This window comes from Xylocopa sonorina, chromosome 10 (genome assembly GCF_050948175.1).
Source record: "Xylocopa sonorina isolate GNS202 chromosome 10, iyXylSono1_principal, whole genome shotgun sequence".
NCBI lineage: Eukaryota > Metazoa > Arthropoda > Insecta > Hymenoptera > Apidae > Xylocopa > Xylocopa sonorina.
In genome coordinates, this window is record NC_135202.1 from 7,438,809 (window position 1) to 7,455,456 (window position 16,648).

The window sequence follows — 16,648 nt, forward strand, 5'->3', positions numbered from 1 at the left end:
ACGTGTGTGAGTAGTAACCTTGAGATTTCATTAGTTACGTTCACAGTAAAATCCGCAGCAAAATCGCGTTCAGTCGATACTCTATAAAAACGTGCGTCAGGATAAAAGCATCCATCATCGGGGAGGCACTCGAAACAACCATCCGCAAATATATCAATCGAACTGCATAGTAAACCAAATTGTGCTCGCCATATTTTTATACCATCTTGGAACCGTTTTACGTTCTCCATTTGCCCCTATTCTTTTATCAACCTCGAGGGCCTTTACATATTTGCTTTTTACGTGGCTTTAAAAAAAATGTTCGTTTAATGCCCGCGGGTGGATTGCGTAGGAAAGGTTCGGTTTAAAAAAGCCGGACGAAATTGAACAGTTTCATTTGTATCTGTACCAGCGCAACGGGACGAACACTTCAGCCAATCTAGAAAGGGGAAAACCACCAGCTCCCGACGCGAGATTAGCGAAATTTTTTTGTTGGACCCTACGGATACACAAAAAAAAAAGCGTAACAACAACTGAAAAATTTTTTAGTATTATTTGGGAAACCTACGCAAAACTGTATGTTAGGATAGAATTGTGCACCGTCTTTATTTCCGTAACTAATGAAAAAGGTGCCCCGTGGGCGTATGGAAATTACCTCTCGCTCTATTGAAATACTTTCTGACAGAGACTTGCCATAAACCATCCTAATAATTTATTGACTTTGCCATTTTAAGATATAATCTAATGAACTTTTTTTTAGTTTTTATTACGTTTAATACAACAAAGTGATAATTTTCTTCCGAGGAACTTCCGAGGATCGACTAATTAGAAAAATTTGCCTTTGTCGTCCATCATCGAATTCAGAGTGTGCGTCAACGTGTTAAATTAAATATTTTTCAAGACTCTAACTGTGTCTGACTCTCGTGCCAAATGCAAGGATACAGTACACTACGTTTGAGTGTTGTCAGCACCCTTTAACGCGCTTTACCTCGAGAACCGAGGGGTGGTAGCTGCAAGAACGTGGAGTCTTCGATGGCGTTTCAGAAATTCCCTCCAGGTCAACTCTCGATTGAAGAACGCGCATTTCGATTGATCCTTCGAAAATAAAGAATTCACGCCACGTCCACAGCTATCGAGGAAGCGAGAAACGAAAAATTCTAAAACCACTGTTCCGACAACAGAAGTTAATTGTTCGCCGTCGATGCGCGAAACATTTTAATCCAAAAAAAAAAAACAGTCTGCACGTGAGCGTGTCATAAACTTGTCACAGAGGACTTCACGCGTTCCGTTTCCACCTGAACTCTGCGAGAAAAAATTGATTCAACTGCCTACAATATCAAAAACACAAGTTTTCTAAGCGCCTTTCGGTACCAATAGTAGATAAAGAGTTAAGGGTGATGGCGAGCAGACGTAACCCAAAGTTCATCAATACCATGACCTCCCTTCACGTTATTAATCTTTCAAAAGAAGACTGGAGGCTTCAAAGTTAAATTAGAAAAAGCGCATTAGTAAAACGAACAGTGCAGGATAATCTAACGTAGAAAAAAGAGATGAAAGGCAGGCACGTTCGAAAAGTGGAGCACAGAATTGTGATAAAACACTCGTATACTCCCTTGCACCTTTAACCACCAATCCCAGAGCGGTGAATAAATAAATGTTGATGTATTAATAGTAATTACGATTGGCGCACAAAAGGTCAGACCTGGAATATTTTCCCTCGACCGGAGTGTACGTGCATGTGTACGTGGCCATCGCGTGTTTAACCTGAGGAAACGTAACGTCACGTAACGTGTCGTGCAGTCTGAGAAATTCATCGTGAAACGATGTGTTACGTAATTTCCCAGACAACTGAGTTATGGCTATCGCTGGGATTGCCCTTCCTCGTTTGAGGAAAGGGGAATCCCTCGGATAGCCATGACTCAGTTGTCACAGAGAAATTCCGGGATCGTTTGAAATATTGGGCTGCATCTAACTGGCTGAGCAGATCACGAGAATTTACCCTTGACAGTAGTATCGATGATTGGAGAAGACGTCGCTCGCGGATCTGCCCAGTAATTTATAACAGGACGAAAGGATTAATTGCGACCGTTTTTTATTTCACAGCAGCTTATTTACTTTCGCTCTTAGCGAGACAACGTGTTTGTTGGATGCTTAACAATTCGCGCGATTTTACCATTAAACAAAAATCTGAATATTACGTTTAATGGAAAAATATGTCCTTCTATTTCGTACGTGTGCGAGTATTCTTCTTTTATGTCCCTCTATATTTGCAATTCATTTCAATATCGAGGGGTGAGAACAATTGGAAAATTGAAAAATATTTCACCGTTTATTGCTACCTGTCCAAGAGGGTGAAACAATGCCAGTTGGACACTGTAAATTGAAACTGTTTTACGTGGAGTAAAACAATATTTTTTATTTTCTATATTCCGTTGGAAATTCATTAACTTGTTCACGCAACATTTAAACATTCCCATGATTCGCGATGCATGGTTCTCGACAATTTTCGCAATATTTATTCTAGAATACGTGTACCACTTCGTTTGTACTGTCGATAGCCAGTTAAATCGAACGAAAATATGTAGAAAACACGGAGAATTTATACAAATAGACCGACGAGATGAGTGCGAAGGGATCGACGAATGGAGATTTACGATCGTGGTGATCTTAATTCTCCATGAAATTACCTGGGACGAGCGTCGAATTAAAAGAAGATCGCCAGGACGAGCGGTTGGATAACGTATAGGGTGTCCGTCGTATGTGGAATCCGTAAGCTGTGTTTACGTTGACAAAATCGTCGGTGAAAAACGCCGTTTTCGTGGTGGAAACTGCGGAATCGGATTCAGTGTAGCAAGATAAATGGCGATGTTCCGCTTTCATCTATCGTGTCTGACCAACGAATCCCAGCGTTTACGTAAGCGTTCGATTTTTACGGTTACCTAAACAGCAACAGTAAAGCTCTTCCTGTTCGGCTATTTGAATACTTTTCCAGCTCCTTTATTGTGGACGTTTCCGCGAAACATCTATAAACGATTTTTACTTTAAAAGAGTAACAAGAATTTTATTGCGAAGCGGCAAATGTGGTATTGAAATACAGAAAACGGTTGTCTGACCACGTCTTCTCGCGTAGCTTAATCTACGTAAATGTACAATTATAAAAAGCATAGACAAAAAGCCAGCAATTATTTTCTTCACTTTCAAATCTTCGAATGAATTCTAAATATTATTTTATAAATATTCGAAAACAATTTTCAGTGGGCTATGAGTTAGTTCAAAGGCAATTGGATCTAAAGAGAGAGAGAGAGAAAGTCTAATTGGATCTAAAGTTTTTCAGAATTCAGATACTTAACGAAAAGGAGGGGCGATAAAGAGACTCGAGCGGAAACCGTACGATAATATCTGTCGTAACCGCGTATCCCTTATTTCGTCCGCGGGACGACGATCTTCTGGAACGTTAATTTCCACGAAAATAATTCCACGATCCGTTTCTCGTGGGCCTGCCATCCGACAGAGAGCCTCGCACAAATCCTCGGCTCGTTATGCCATTGCTTTTATCATATCCCTTTGATCTTGGCTCTTCCAGCCGTCGACGGCTACGAAACTTTCTACCAGGCTGGTCGAAATCTTCTCGCGACTCGGAACAGGCTCGAGCGTTCTTCTTCGACGAACCTCGCGCTATGGAAACGAGATACACGAGATGAAAGAACCGTTCGAGATGAATTAACGGTTCGACGATTCGTTCGCCTCGATATCGTTGCGAGTGTACGTTTTGGATTGCGATGCTTCAACCCTTCGCGCTCGACGACTTTTGCGGCCGGGCGTCGCTGCAACTCGAGACAATTTCGCGTGTAATTGAATTTATAGAAGCATTAACATATGAAATTGATATATTATCTGTGTTTACATTTTCAAAAAGATAATTATCGAAGTTCAAGTTCTGTAGTGGCGTTTCGTGTGATTTTTATACAAAACACTTACCAGAACATTCTGAGTTGCCAGGATCTTGTGGGTCATCGCTGCTACTTCCGGATTCACTGTCTATTACACTAATTTCTCTATTTCTCACACTCGATACGTAATTACTGTTTACACTTGCTCGAAATTAAAAACGAGTGGTGGAAAATTTCGCGATACGTGTGCTCGCCACGACCGTCGAAACTGTACTAACGCTAGACACATCGTATTCAGGACTACAGTCGTAGAGGAATTTGACGTCACAATGTCACTTTCCAACCGAAGACATAAACAGCCTAAGGAGCTTATTCGCGAACCAATACTTCGCATCTATCAACTGGAGATAACGAAATTCAACGTAAATACAGCCGCTCGAGTTGCCACGCGAAACATCGTGGCGAGTGAGAGTCGCCATTCGAGCGCAAAGCGTTAACGCGTGGCACGGTGGGTCCAGGAATTCTCGCGATCCATCGATGCTTTCGTTCGAGATGAAGAAAGAGCAGGTTCTATTGGAAATTACGTGAGTTTCTAATCGCATACTTGATTCTATAAATTTTATTCAATTTTTCTTTACACCATCCGGATTTTTCACTTACAACTTTGCTCGAGTTTCGTCGCCAAAGTGGAGTCGAAATTGTAACCATTCAGAAACCCCTGCACACCAACACATGCGAGTAACGACAGGGAACTGTGAAAGAACGTGTGTCTTTTGGTCAACATTTGTATTCGAAGGGAGTGTAGTCAAAGCACTGTGACGTATTTCGAAGACTGACTTTCCACAGAATTCGAAATGAGGTGCAGGAATAAGGAAATATTCCGTGCCATTTATTGGTCCCTTTTCCATGGAAGCGTTCAATGATTTTATTCGCGATATTCGTTTATTTATGATATTGAAACGTTAGCTAAATATTTTCTTTCGTTATTTGTACCAAGCGAATTTAAATTCCTGCGAGGGAGAGAAATTCTTGGGAGACAGTAGTGGTAACGTCGTTACGATCAAATACTCCATTAAACGAGGGCGATTAGGGATTGAAAGGTCCATGAATTCACAGTTCCCACGCAATCGATAGGTTCCCACGAGTCCCAAAATTCTTCTGAGAGCTATGGATCTTCGCTAAGCGGAACACTTTAAACCAACTCGAACTTTACTGGAGGAAAACCGTGAACCACAAAGTAGACCATATCTGTGTAGCAGGAACGAGTAGAACTATTCGCATCGCGATGAAGTTGTAACTTTACGCGCGCTGGTTTTGTACAGGAATCTTCTATAGCATCTACTGTCGAGTGAAAAAAGAATTCCAGTGCCAAAAGTAAGTTTCAAGTGTCTAGACAATTTTAATAAATTGCATTACTTATCTGACGAATGTGTAATTAAGAAGAGTGCCGTCATGAAAAAAACTCCCTTTTGAAAGATAGAATAACGAACGAGAAAAGTCAGAAGAGATAATGATTAAAATACCCATTAACCCCTTCTGCTATTGTAATATCAGCTGCTAATTATTCAACCAACGAAATGTAAAATGCCGCCGTTAGAAACTATTTTACTTGCAAAATTCTTCAGAACTTTACCAGATGAGGACCCGAGGCTGTTAATTTACAAACTAGTAATTAGCTCCCAAGTGCCGGTAGGTATGCCAAAACTTGGAAATTACGCGGTGCATGAAAGGAATACATAATTACTGCGATCGAAGGGACTTCTGCTCGGAACGGTGAGGTATTGCGCGACATCGCTCACTTTCAGCGAATTTTCTTTAATTCAACCTGAAATTGATAACGACGGGAGTTCCATTCTTACGGTGGAATTACACGGCTCACTTTGGCCAACGAATAACGACGATTCGACGAAATGGAGGGGGCTAAGTAAAGCGTGTGAATTACAATTTGATTGAACGTCCCGATGGAATGGTAATTTAGACTGTTCGCTTTGCTTTCAATTTTGTTGGATAAGCTGCAGTGTCTGTGCAAAGCGATCCACGTTATTTCATTTTTACTCCTGATGGAATGCAATTAAATCTAAAAAATTGGATATACTTCTCCTCTGTTTTGTGCATGCTGTTTTTTTGGAAGTTACAAATAACTTTCATTTTTATAAATTGGATTTTCTAATTGCTGATAGATTTAACTGTAAATAGAGAAAGTATTTATTACTTAAACTAATAAATTACTGAATAACTGATATGTCTGAAGACTCGTGATGCAGTTGTAGCGAAAATATAGAAAAGGGATGAACGAGAGGGTGGTTTGAATATGTAGTAGACGTGGTGAAAGATTTAGTTTTCTATTTCTACAGATTAAAATACTGTATCGACCAGTTCAGTGAAATGATATCAGATATTACTTAAAACAGAAATGCATCGTATTTTCCTGGTGCACCAATGCATACAAATGCATGAAATTATTTTCTACACAAGTATATATAAAGGCGTACCATTTAATTTAAACTCGTACCATTTTTATTTTTGCCTCAGTCTCATAGGCTGCCATGTATTATTAACGGATATATTCTTAATACATACTATTATATTATACAAAATGGAAAATTACAGCTCGCAGGTATTCACGAGGCAAACTCATGTGCACAGTAGAAATATTCAGCGTAAAGGGCACAGGTTTATTGCATTACATGCTGCGAGTCACGCAATTGAAACGATTCATATCTATCGGTCGATTAAAAATAGAATAACGTATTACGAGCGAGTAATATAATAATATTAATCACGAGTGCGTCCGTGCGACTTGTGTCGCGTAATTCTAGTTCGCCTTTCGTAATTAAAAAATCCCCTCGCTCTCGAACAGTGTATTCGAAGTATCTCGAGAAACGGTCTTCCAATGCAGTGTACACGCAAATTGAATTGTATACTTCCGCAAAACAGACTCTGCTGCCTCGTAAACCGTATTATCAGCCCTTTATTATCGTCACTTTGCCCTTCGTAAAAGACAATATGCCGCGCGAAACATAATCGAGCGCACCGCTCGCGCGTTTGTTCTATTTAGGCTACTTCGCGACATTAACGCGGGGTAATGCCAAATAGTTATTGATCCGTGGCTCGCGTATCGAGCATCGGCTAACATTATAACGAGGAAAATTAACGTGTAATGTAATCCCTTGATTCCTTATGGGAACGTGGCCGAGTGCTCCGCAAACGAGCAGCTGCCGCTTCCCGAGGACTTTCCTGTTTTCCCCGTGAAATTAATCATCGCGACGAACGTGTGCTGCAGCTGTAACGCGAAACGAAGCGACAGATGCGTCGCGTCGCCTGGATTTTGTCATCGAACTGTCCGCGTTTCGTTGGCCACCGGTTACGAAATTATATGGAACATCACGTCGACCGTGTTTGCTCTCGGTGTCACTCGTTACCCCTGCGAGTGAGCAAAAGTTCGAATGTGCCCTGAGGATTAATAAAAATGACCCTCGCTTCGATTTTATAAACTTTTATCGAGGAGAGAATTGGTCGATGAATTCGCGTTCGATGGCGATTTAATGAAAATCAGTAGAAGGGTGCAAGAGGGGTGTAATGGTTGTCATACAAGCATCTACCTTCTTCTATTTTTTTTTTAGTAACAACGATCGTGCAATGTTAACAGCTAAATAATTTGGATGATAAAAAACGACGTGTAGACGCGCGTAGCACCCTCGTATTCAAGGGGTGCTGTCAACCACCACCCCTCACTGTTTTAAAGAGAACAGAAATTTAATAATAAGGACACAGGCTTGTCTTGCTTGTCAAACTGATGAATTCTCGTAGCAATCCTAATAGCACGTCAGCTGATCAATGCAGACGCCAAATTGAAATCACGATGGGGGTGAAAGGAGGACAGAGAGCGTCGCAGCACGTGGCATCTGTGTATTTAAGCGGGCAACACGGTAATGCATACGCAATACGGGGATGACTAAAATCGTCCGCCAAGCGACAGAGATCGTGCCGCTTTGATCGAGGGATCGATCGGTTAACCGTAGGATTTTCATTACGTTCAACCGTCAATTAATCGAGCCGTGGCCCGAGAACTTCTTCTCCCCTGAGCACGCCACGCGTAATTAAATTACGTGTACGCCTCGATCGGAGTCACGGCACGCAGAACGAGTGTGTATCAGTTTAAAGAACAAATATATCACGTTTTGTTGGCCATCGATCGACAGTGTAGAGCAGCCTCGTAATGGATTGTTAATTTCGTTAATGCGCGTTGCGTACGTCGATAGTGTCCACTTACCTTTCCGTCGTTGCATTCGTTACTGTCGTCGACACAATGTTCCTTGGATTACTCTTGGCTGCGTTGCGCATCTATTTGCTTATATTTTGTTGCATATAATACGAAACGTTCGTTTATCTTTATGTAGCAGACGCAAGTTTACTAATTAAGTATTATCGCTGGTGCTTGATCGTTATTCAAAGTCCTGAGTGTAAACCTCTAGCGGAAGAAACACATAATGGCAACTCTCCAATGAGAAATGGCTTTGGCTAGAGCCATCTACATAAAATCACTTCCCATTGGATAGTAGCCATTGCTATAAATTCCTGTTAGTATCTCGAGATACCTTAGAGTGGTGGAGACAATTTATACTGTCTGCTGATCAGAAGTTTAATGGTGAATGTATGTCTGACTGGTTGTAGACCTTGCTGAACCATCTTTCACCATATAATTGTAAAAATGGGACCGTACATACTTTCACTGTTAGCAATAGTTACGTATCGAATCGTAATGGTGCCATCGATTTTGCAGGCTTCAAAAAATACCATAAATTCCTCAAACTTGGAGAAATGTCGCGTTTCGTAGCATTGTGGATGCAGTTACACATGCAGTTACACGAATGCACCATCTACCAGCTAATCTGTGACGTGTGCGCGAGATACGCGCAGGTTTCGCCGTTTTTCTACGATTCCTTTTACGTGCTCGTAGGAGAACCGTGGGCGTTGAAAAATGTTTAGCGAAACGTGCGCGTTCGACAGTTTTCAAGCAACCGTGAACCGGCAAACCGATGAAAGTACATTTCCCGCAGACTCCCGGATAAAAGTTTAGGATCGATCGGCTTAACATCTTCGGTCTGATGAACCGTTTTGTTCGGGGGAGGAAATTTTTCCGCCACGTTCCATTCAAGCCTCTTTTCATCCGCCCAACTATTCGCTGATAACAGCACGGGAAATCTGACGTATAACTAATACTGTAAACAGTAAGAAGATATCGAATTTTCTACTTATTTGCATTTTTTAAATGAAAAGTTACTAAATTGAAGGTTAAAGGAAAATGTGAGAAATCCTACAAATATATATTTTTTTCACCTGAATGGGCAATTACTACGGCGATAGCGGAAGATTGCTGAAAAATGGTCAGCGAAGAACTCTATTCACGGGTTCCTTCTGATTTCGTCGACTCAGCGGAAGCGTGAAAGCCAGTTTTCTCATAAACCAATTGATTCCAGTCTTCTACCATTCTTCAGAAGGATTCTCCCCTATTCTGCGCGAGATTGCTATCAATTTACAATCGTGGTGTTTTCATAGTATAAAAACCATCGGAAGTGATCCAAAGCAGAATCTTACAAACAATATTCTATAAGCTACACGATTTATAAATACATTTTATTTCTTTTTTTTGTAGCTTCATCGAAATTCGACAAAGCTATAATTAGACTCAGACTAGTGTCGTGAATAATGCTTTGGAAATCCAATTTTAAAATAAAACTGGAACGATAAACAGTGGTTTAGACTGTGTTTGTTTTAAAATTGAAACAGAAGATTAATCGCCTAACATCGAAAACACTGTAAACGCCGCTCGAAAGCTCGACGCTCGTAAGCTTGTTGATGCTTTAACAACACATTCATCTTCAACTTTGCAACCCATAAAAAATGTGAAATCAGTGCATATTTCAAACAGTCCAAGTGTAAACTGAAATTTTTCATTGCGTTATGTTCGTGTCGCGTGTAATGCAATTATCCAGCCAACTGGACGCGAACATTCTACTTGCACGCGCGTTCTCACGGAAAGGAACCTCGTCTTCGCTACGAAATATCGTCTGGGTCTGCACTTTGATTACTTCTGGAAGTATTGACAGTGTCTTGATAACACGATCAGGTCTTACCCTGGCAACAGGCGCCGGTCTTCGCGTACTCCATTACCGCGAGGTTAATCGTGTTACCCCGTTGCTTCCCGTTTCGCATTAACGTGCGTGTGAGTATACAAGCGTCAGTGTAACCGATACGTCCGTGTCGCGTCTCGTTGATCATTAATTGCGTCTAATGCTCTCGTGGTTTTTATCTTCCGCGAATCAGATCGATTTTGGAAGTTATCAGATCGATTTTGGGACTTTTCAGATCGATTTTGGAGCTTTCGAAGTCGCGAGGCTATCACTACAATATTATAAATTATGGTTTGCAATTGTATTCAAGCATTCTCTTCTTTGTTGCGTACTCAGCACTCATAGCATAGCCTCTGCAAAGGCTACACGCGTGTATTCGTTGTTTCTATTATCATGTGTGCATAATTTCCCTGGTGTAACGTGTGTTCCTTGAAACTGCTAAATGCGAGAAGAAAATGTGTTATTTAAAATAAAAGAAAGTAATTGATATCAATATATCATTTCAGCTGCACTGAGAAGATTAAATGTACTAAAACATTTTAAACTCGTGAAAGGTCCATGGAACTTTGACAGATTTTCTATACATTAAAATATCGAAAATTGCACGCGACGTTACGAAGGAGTTATACAGACATGTCTAATAATACAATCAGCAAGAATAATGGATGGAAATCGATCTCATTTCATATGCGTTTACTCTCGATTCCCCGTGTACAGCGTAATTTCAATTTACATGTTAAATCGTTAAATAATCTTATCCACGAGGATGGTATTGAAATCTGAATTGCACGATCAGACAATACAATCGAATATATCTTGGAAATCTAGATATACATCAATCTTGAATAGTTAACGAACGTGTGAGTGTCCTCTAAGATAATTTTCCACTATTTTGCATATCATCGTTTACGTACAAATTGTTTGAAGTATTAGAAACATTAACGAACTGAAAACAAACGTAACGATATTTTCTGTGTAGAATATCGAAGAATGAGGTGGCTTTCGTTCGCAGAAAGAGGCTCGCGAGGTAGCAGAAACGACGAGAACAGGAAAGAACAAAACTATCCAGTGGCACGAACAGAGAAAACGTTACGTCTTTGCATAAGGAAACGCTTTGTGCAGAGTACAGCTCATTCACCGAGATTACAAATGTCAGACATTTTTTCCATTCGCCAGCTCACTCCTGCCTCCGTTCGCCATCTTGTTCCGCATTGATTTAAACTATATACGCACCGTGGACAGAAAACATTGTTCGAAAAATATCTTCAGACAAACTGCTCCGTGGCAGACTTCGAACATCTTGCTCGAAAACTTTTAAGCGTGCTCTCTAAAAATGAGCTGTTCTTGAAAGCTTCAGAGGCATACGGATGCATGTCCCGTGCTTACTTCTCACTTTGCGCCGACGTTCTCCTCTTGATCTGATCCTTAAAACGAAATATCCTTCGCACACGTCTCTTTTGTAACGCATTTTATTCGTTTTTCTCCCGCGAGAAGACTAAATCCGAAATGCAAAGAGAAATAACCTTGACAAGAATAGTACATTTCGCTCATATTTTAGTCATTTCTACTGTTCTCCAAGGATATCCCTTTCTAACAATTTGACAATAATTTATCGAGATAGTGGATCTCTGTCTTCTTCAGCAATTTTTTATTCAAGATTTGAATTCTTGTGAATCATTGAAGTTACACTTGAAAGTCAATTTTCTTAATATTATACATTATATATTTCTTAATATTTTATGTTCGTTCAAGTGGAACACAATTCTGACTCTTCTGGATACTCTATCATCGTTAAATTGCATGGAGCAAAATTTCTTCGACACTGGTGAATCTGTTCTCGATATATAATTCATCGGACACCAGGGGCAGTTCTTCGTAAGGCGAAATTTATTAATCATAATCAACTCTTTGGAAACTCATGAATAGTCTTGAACACTGTTGAATAATTTAGCACCTCGAGAAGCTAGCAGCTGGTAATCAGAGGAAGAGTCTTACTTTGGGGAATGAAACGAATACACCTTCGTCCATCCTGACAATACCAGGCTACCGATCGATTTCGACGGTTATGTAAACCGAATGGAGATGGCTGGACCATTTTTTGGAATATTAAAAAATCGTAGATTTTCCTTCGTTTTCTATAATTGCTATATCTCACTTAAACTTCAATTACCTGATATTTATTCGATCTGCACATCTGATAGAACCAACATTGATCATGTTCTACGAACAGTATTCGATAACAGTACAGAATTACATTATAAATAAAGAAGCTAGCTAATATTTATCTTGCCACCACGAAAGTTCTTAAAACACTCGAGTCCTGGGACTTAAACTCGGTACGTAGATTCCTCGAGATAAAATTGGTCTTTCGAGTGGGATCGAATTTGAGTGTAATTCCTAATCTAACCTGACTAGGTCAGGAGACACAGTAGCTACGAAAAGTATCGATGAAAAGTAAGATTCTACGTTTCTTTCCTATTTCTCACGATTTTTAAATTTCAGATTAAATACTGTGCTTCAATTTTCTTCGAATTCTAAATTCCAAGACATACATACACACTCTATAGAATATTCTTGTCACTTAATTATTCCATTCCATCTGGTATTAATTATAACACGATAGCTTCCAAAGTTATTCGCCTGGTCTCTGCCGCATTGCACAGATGTAGCCCAATAATCCTGCATATTCGGAATCCGACATTGCTGAAGTCCCTAGCGTGCCGAATTAAAGGAATTTCCCTGAATAATTAACAATACTTTCTCCCTCGATGAAGCTACACCCTCCTTTAACGCAATAATTAATCAACAAGAGAATAAAAATTGCTTTACAGTGGGCGTATCCATGACGTATGGGGTAATATTTTCAGCTCAGAGTTACAGAAGGTACTGTAGGGTTTTGGTGTAAAATTCGATGAAAACGGAAGCGTAAAGGGCCCCCAGAGTGCACGCTGGTTCGAATGCAAAACTTGAGACATGGCACGGCGAGGTTAAACGTTTTTGGTATCGTCCGACAAAAGAGAAGGCGCACCAGTGTATTCCCACGGAATCGAGTAACTTCTGCGAGCCATTTACGCTCGAAATAAATTTTACCCGGTCCTGAACGGAAAAACAATGAGGGTTTGAGGGTGAGCAGTTCAGAAGCTGCTGGACGCTATCGTGGACAACGAGAAATAAAGAAGAAAGGAAACGAAATCCCGTTCGCTTAAGCCAAGATTATTCTCTCAGCTGAAACGTCTCGCTTTTTCGAAGGTCTGATTGCTACAGCTGATTAATTAATTACTCTAGACCGTTATCTATCGAGTAGGAAGCCTCTAATAATTACGTGACCCTATGTTAGTGTCGAGCTTTCTTTTATGAAACGAAATTTTGTAAAAGTCGTCGAGAATGTTAACTCGAAGGATCTCTGTACTTCTGAAATAGCTTCCAAGTCAACGACACGGTTATGCTAATGCAGTGGTATTTCGATTTGAACGAAATTCTAAATATCGAATACTAAAGTGGCTGGCACGTACGTTTGTGGATGTCGATTGCGAGGTACATATGCGTGAAAGAGAGCCGCGAGCCATTACGTTTCGTATTCGCATTCATTGCAGTATTTCGTTAGTAAATTCTATGTAAACGCGTTTATTGACATATTTAAATGTTTGCCAGCCACTCGCCGGTCCATTTGCATTTCGCGTGTATCAAAATATTTATTCACGTGCCGTCGTGCCCGCTAGCTTTCATTAACCTGCGCGAAACTCTCCGAGCGAACAGTGCAACAATCCGTGCTCTTTCAACTATGTAAACTGCTATGCGGCTTGACAGGCGTTCAGTTTATGTTCGAGTGCCCATCGTTAACGATCCGCGCCAGCATTTATTCCGATACAGCTGGTTGTAACTCGAGAAGATCGTTGGTGGACGTTCTGTCGTTCGAAAACGAGAGACGATCGAAACAACGTTGATCGCAGGACAATCCGTGCGTTTGGATCCTGACGAACGCGACTCGCGTTCGATAGATCCATCGAAGAAGTAACCATTTTGATTTTTTACTTCGCGCGACCTACATCGAGGAACATTTAGAACACTTCGCCTTTCTTCTGCGCTCGTTCCTTTTCCTCAGTCACATGCGACGACGCCTACCCCCTTTCTGCCTCCGCTATAGAGAGTTTTTGGTCGATAAAAGGCAGAAGTCCTTCATCAAAGCTCGAAGCCTCTTTAAAGGGAGCTTCCGAAGAGGAGAGGTAAGCTTTAATCGATGCATTGCTCGAGCCTTCCGGTACGTGGACGTAATAAAGATATTTGGGAAGGACGGAATGTGTAATTGCGAGCGGCGAAAGTCTGCGAAATAGTTTCCCAACGCGTGATGGATCCATATTAACTGACAATATGAACTACAATGCTATCGAAATCTGAATTGAATTAAGTTTTCTTGGTTGCTTTTACTCAGCTTCGACGACGATACTCGAGCGGTTTAATTCGAACAAAAATGCGAATTTTCCTTGAATCCTTTGACACGCAGGATGCACAGAGGAAATAAAAGCGACGCTCGCGTTCGCATATACCGAAATTATCCAATTCCTAGAGAGGCATGTATCCGAGTGCTTGAATAATTGATCCCGTCACACGAGTTATCTACCGTGTAACGCAAGGAACGGGGCCAAGTTTCCAGACCGAACACGTCATTCTGGAATGAACACTTCGCGAGCAAATAGCGTTGGTTACTGTTCGTTTCGTGTACTAAATCACACTCTCTCTCGTGCACCAATACTTACATTAAAAAATTGATATACACTTCGAAATACTCCAAGAGTCAGATATTAAAACAGCACCCACTTATATTTACGTATACTCGCATATTATCGCTGCTATCATTCGCGTCTTCGAAATAAAAGTCGTTGGAGGAAAATTAATTAACTGACTATATGTAATTTATGTTACAGTGTCGATTATTCTCACGGACCGCGGGGGCGAGTCCTGAAAGGAATTGCGAACGTGACGAAACGTTGTGAAGCGTGGTCGAACCGTTCGTGAGGGACAGATACCACGATTCTGGGACGTCGATTCCAATAAGGATCGCCAGAGGCATCAAGGAGACGGTCCTCGCTGCGAACAGAGACATTCCTGTCCCCGTTCCGCGCGGCGAATATCTGAAAATAATTTTCCGCTGGTTCCCCGGCATACCAACATCGACTGGAAGTGGTGCCCGTGGCCAGTACCTTCGACGATGCCCACGGATCAACGATTCCATCCTTAATACAAGTTTCTGCCCCATCCCCTCGACGCTCGCGTGTTCGCGCGAGAAACGATCGTTCGAATCCTATTATCAGAGGGATGTTCTTTCGTTCGCGCGGCACAGAACGGTCCTTCGATTCGGTTCTGAATCGATTACGAGGTGGTGAAATCGTCTCTGAAACGTTCGACTGGAGCACCGTTCGAAGATACGCTCGATTGCAAATTAAGATCGTTTGTCGCACGGTGATCGCGAGGAGCCACAGGAAGAGGAGCGTGTCTCTGAAATCTCTCGAATCGATGCGAATTTAAACATCCGTCTGTCTACCTTTAAAGGAAGCCTGTTCCACCGACTGCGGACGAGGAACGCAAAGGAGAGCTCTGATAACATTATCGTGTTCGAGAAAGGGAGAAGAAGCGGTGGAAGAATGCAAATTAAAATCCTGTATAGCTGCGGTGGTGCGAGGGGGAAATGAAAAGCGACACGGAGCACCAGGCTCCGTAAAATGGCGGCAGGGAGGAGGAACTGAACGAAAAAAGGAAAGGGAACGTCGGCACAAAGGCTTGAACGTGATTACGGCTCTCACCTGGACTGGCGTGTCGCTTTCGAGGACTCTCGAACGCGCTCGAGACGAACTTTAAAATAAATTGAAGTTCGCGCCGCGCGGAAATGCCTGTCGAACCGCCGCGGTGGAAAAAGTTGGCGGTGGACGATCCCCCGGCGGGTTTCTTTAACAATAACGGCCGAGAATTTCCAGCGTGAGGTAATTACCCGTGGAAATCGTGAATAGCGCGGTCACAATGGGAGAGACGCCGCTTTTATTACAGCGGGGCGTGACAGGAACGCGTAAGGTGGACGGCTAGAATCTGTCCCGCTGAAAGAAACCAGATTCGTTGACTTCACGATCGATCACGAAGCTAGCCTCGCTAATTTCGTATAATTAAACAGAAATTTCGAAGTGAAGCTATCGAGAATAAAATAAATCTACTTGAGACCAGAATGTCGATTGGTACGAGTAGAATTGAGATTCCTCCAGTTCTACGATGACAGAGCATTAAAGTACATGCGACGAAGAATAACCATCAGCGACGAGTACCGTTTTACAAACGAAAGCGTCGCGACAATACAGCCGGAAACGGATGGCAACGATCGAAGAATAAAATAAATTAACTTAAAATCGAAATGTTGATTGGTACGAGTAGAATTGAGCTTCCTCGAGTTCTACGATGACAGAGCATTAAAGTACATGCGACGAAGAATAACCATCAGTGACGAGTACCGTTTTACAAACGAAAGCGTCGCGACAATACAGCCGGAAACGGATGGCAACGATCGAACGGGGCTGACTCGTCGGTACTGCGTCGGTATCGAGGAAAAAATATCTCATTCATCCCTTGGAGGCAGCCCGCGAGAATAATACGAATCGATCGAGT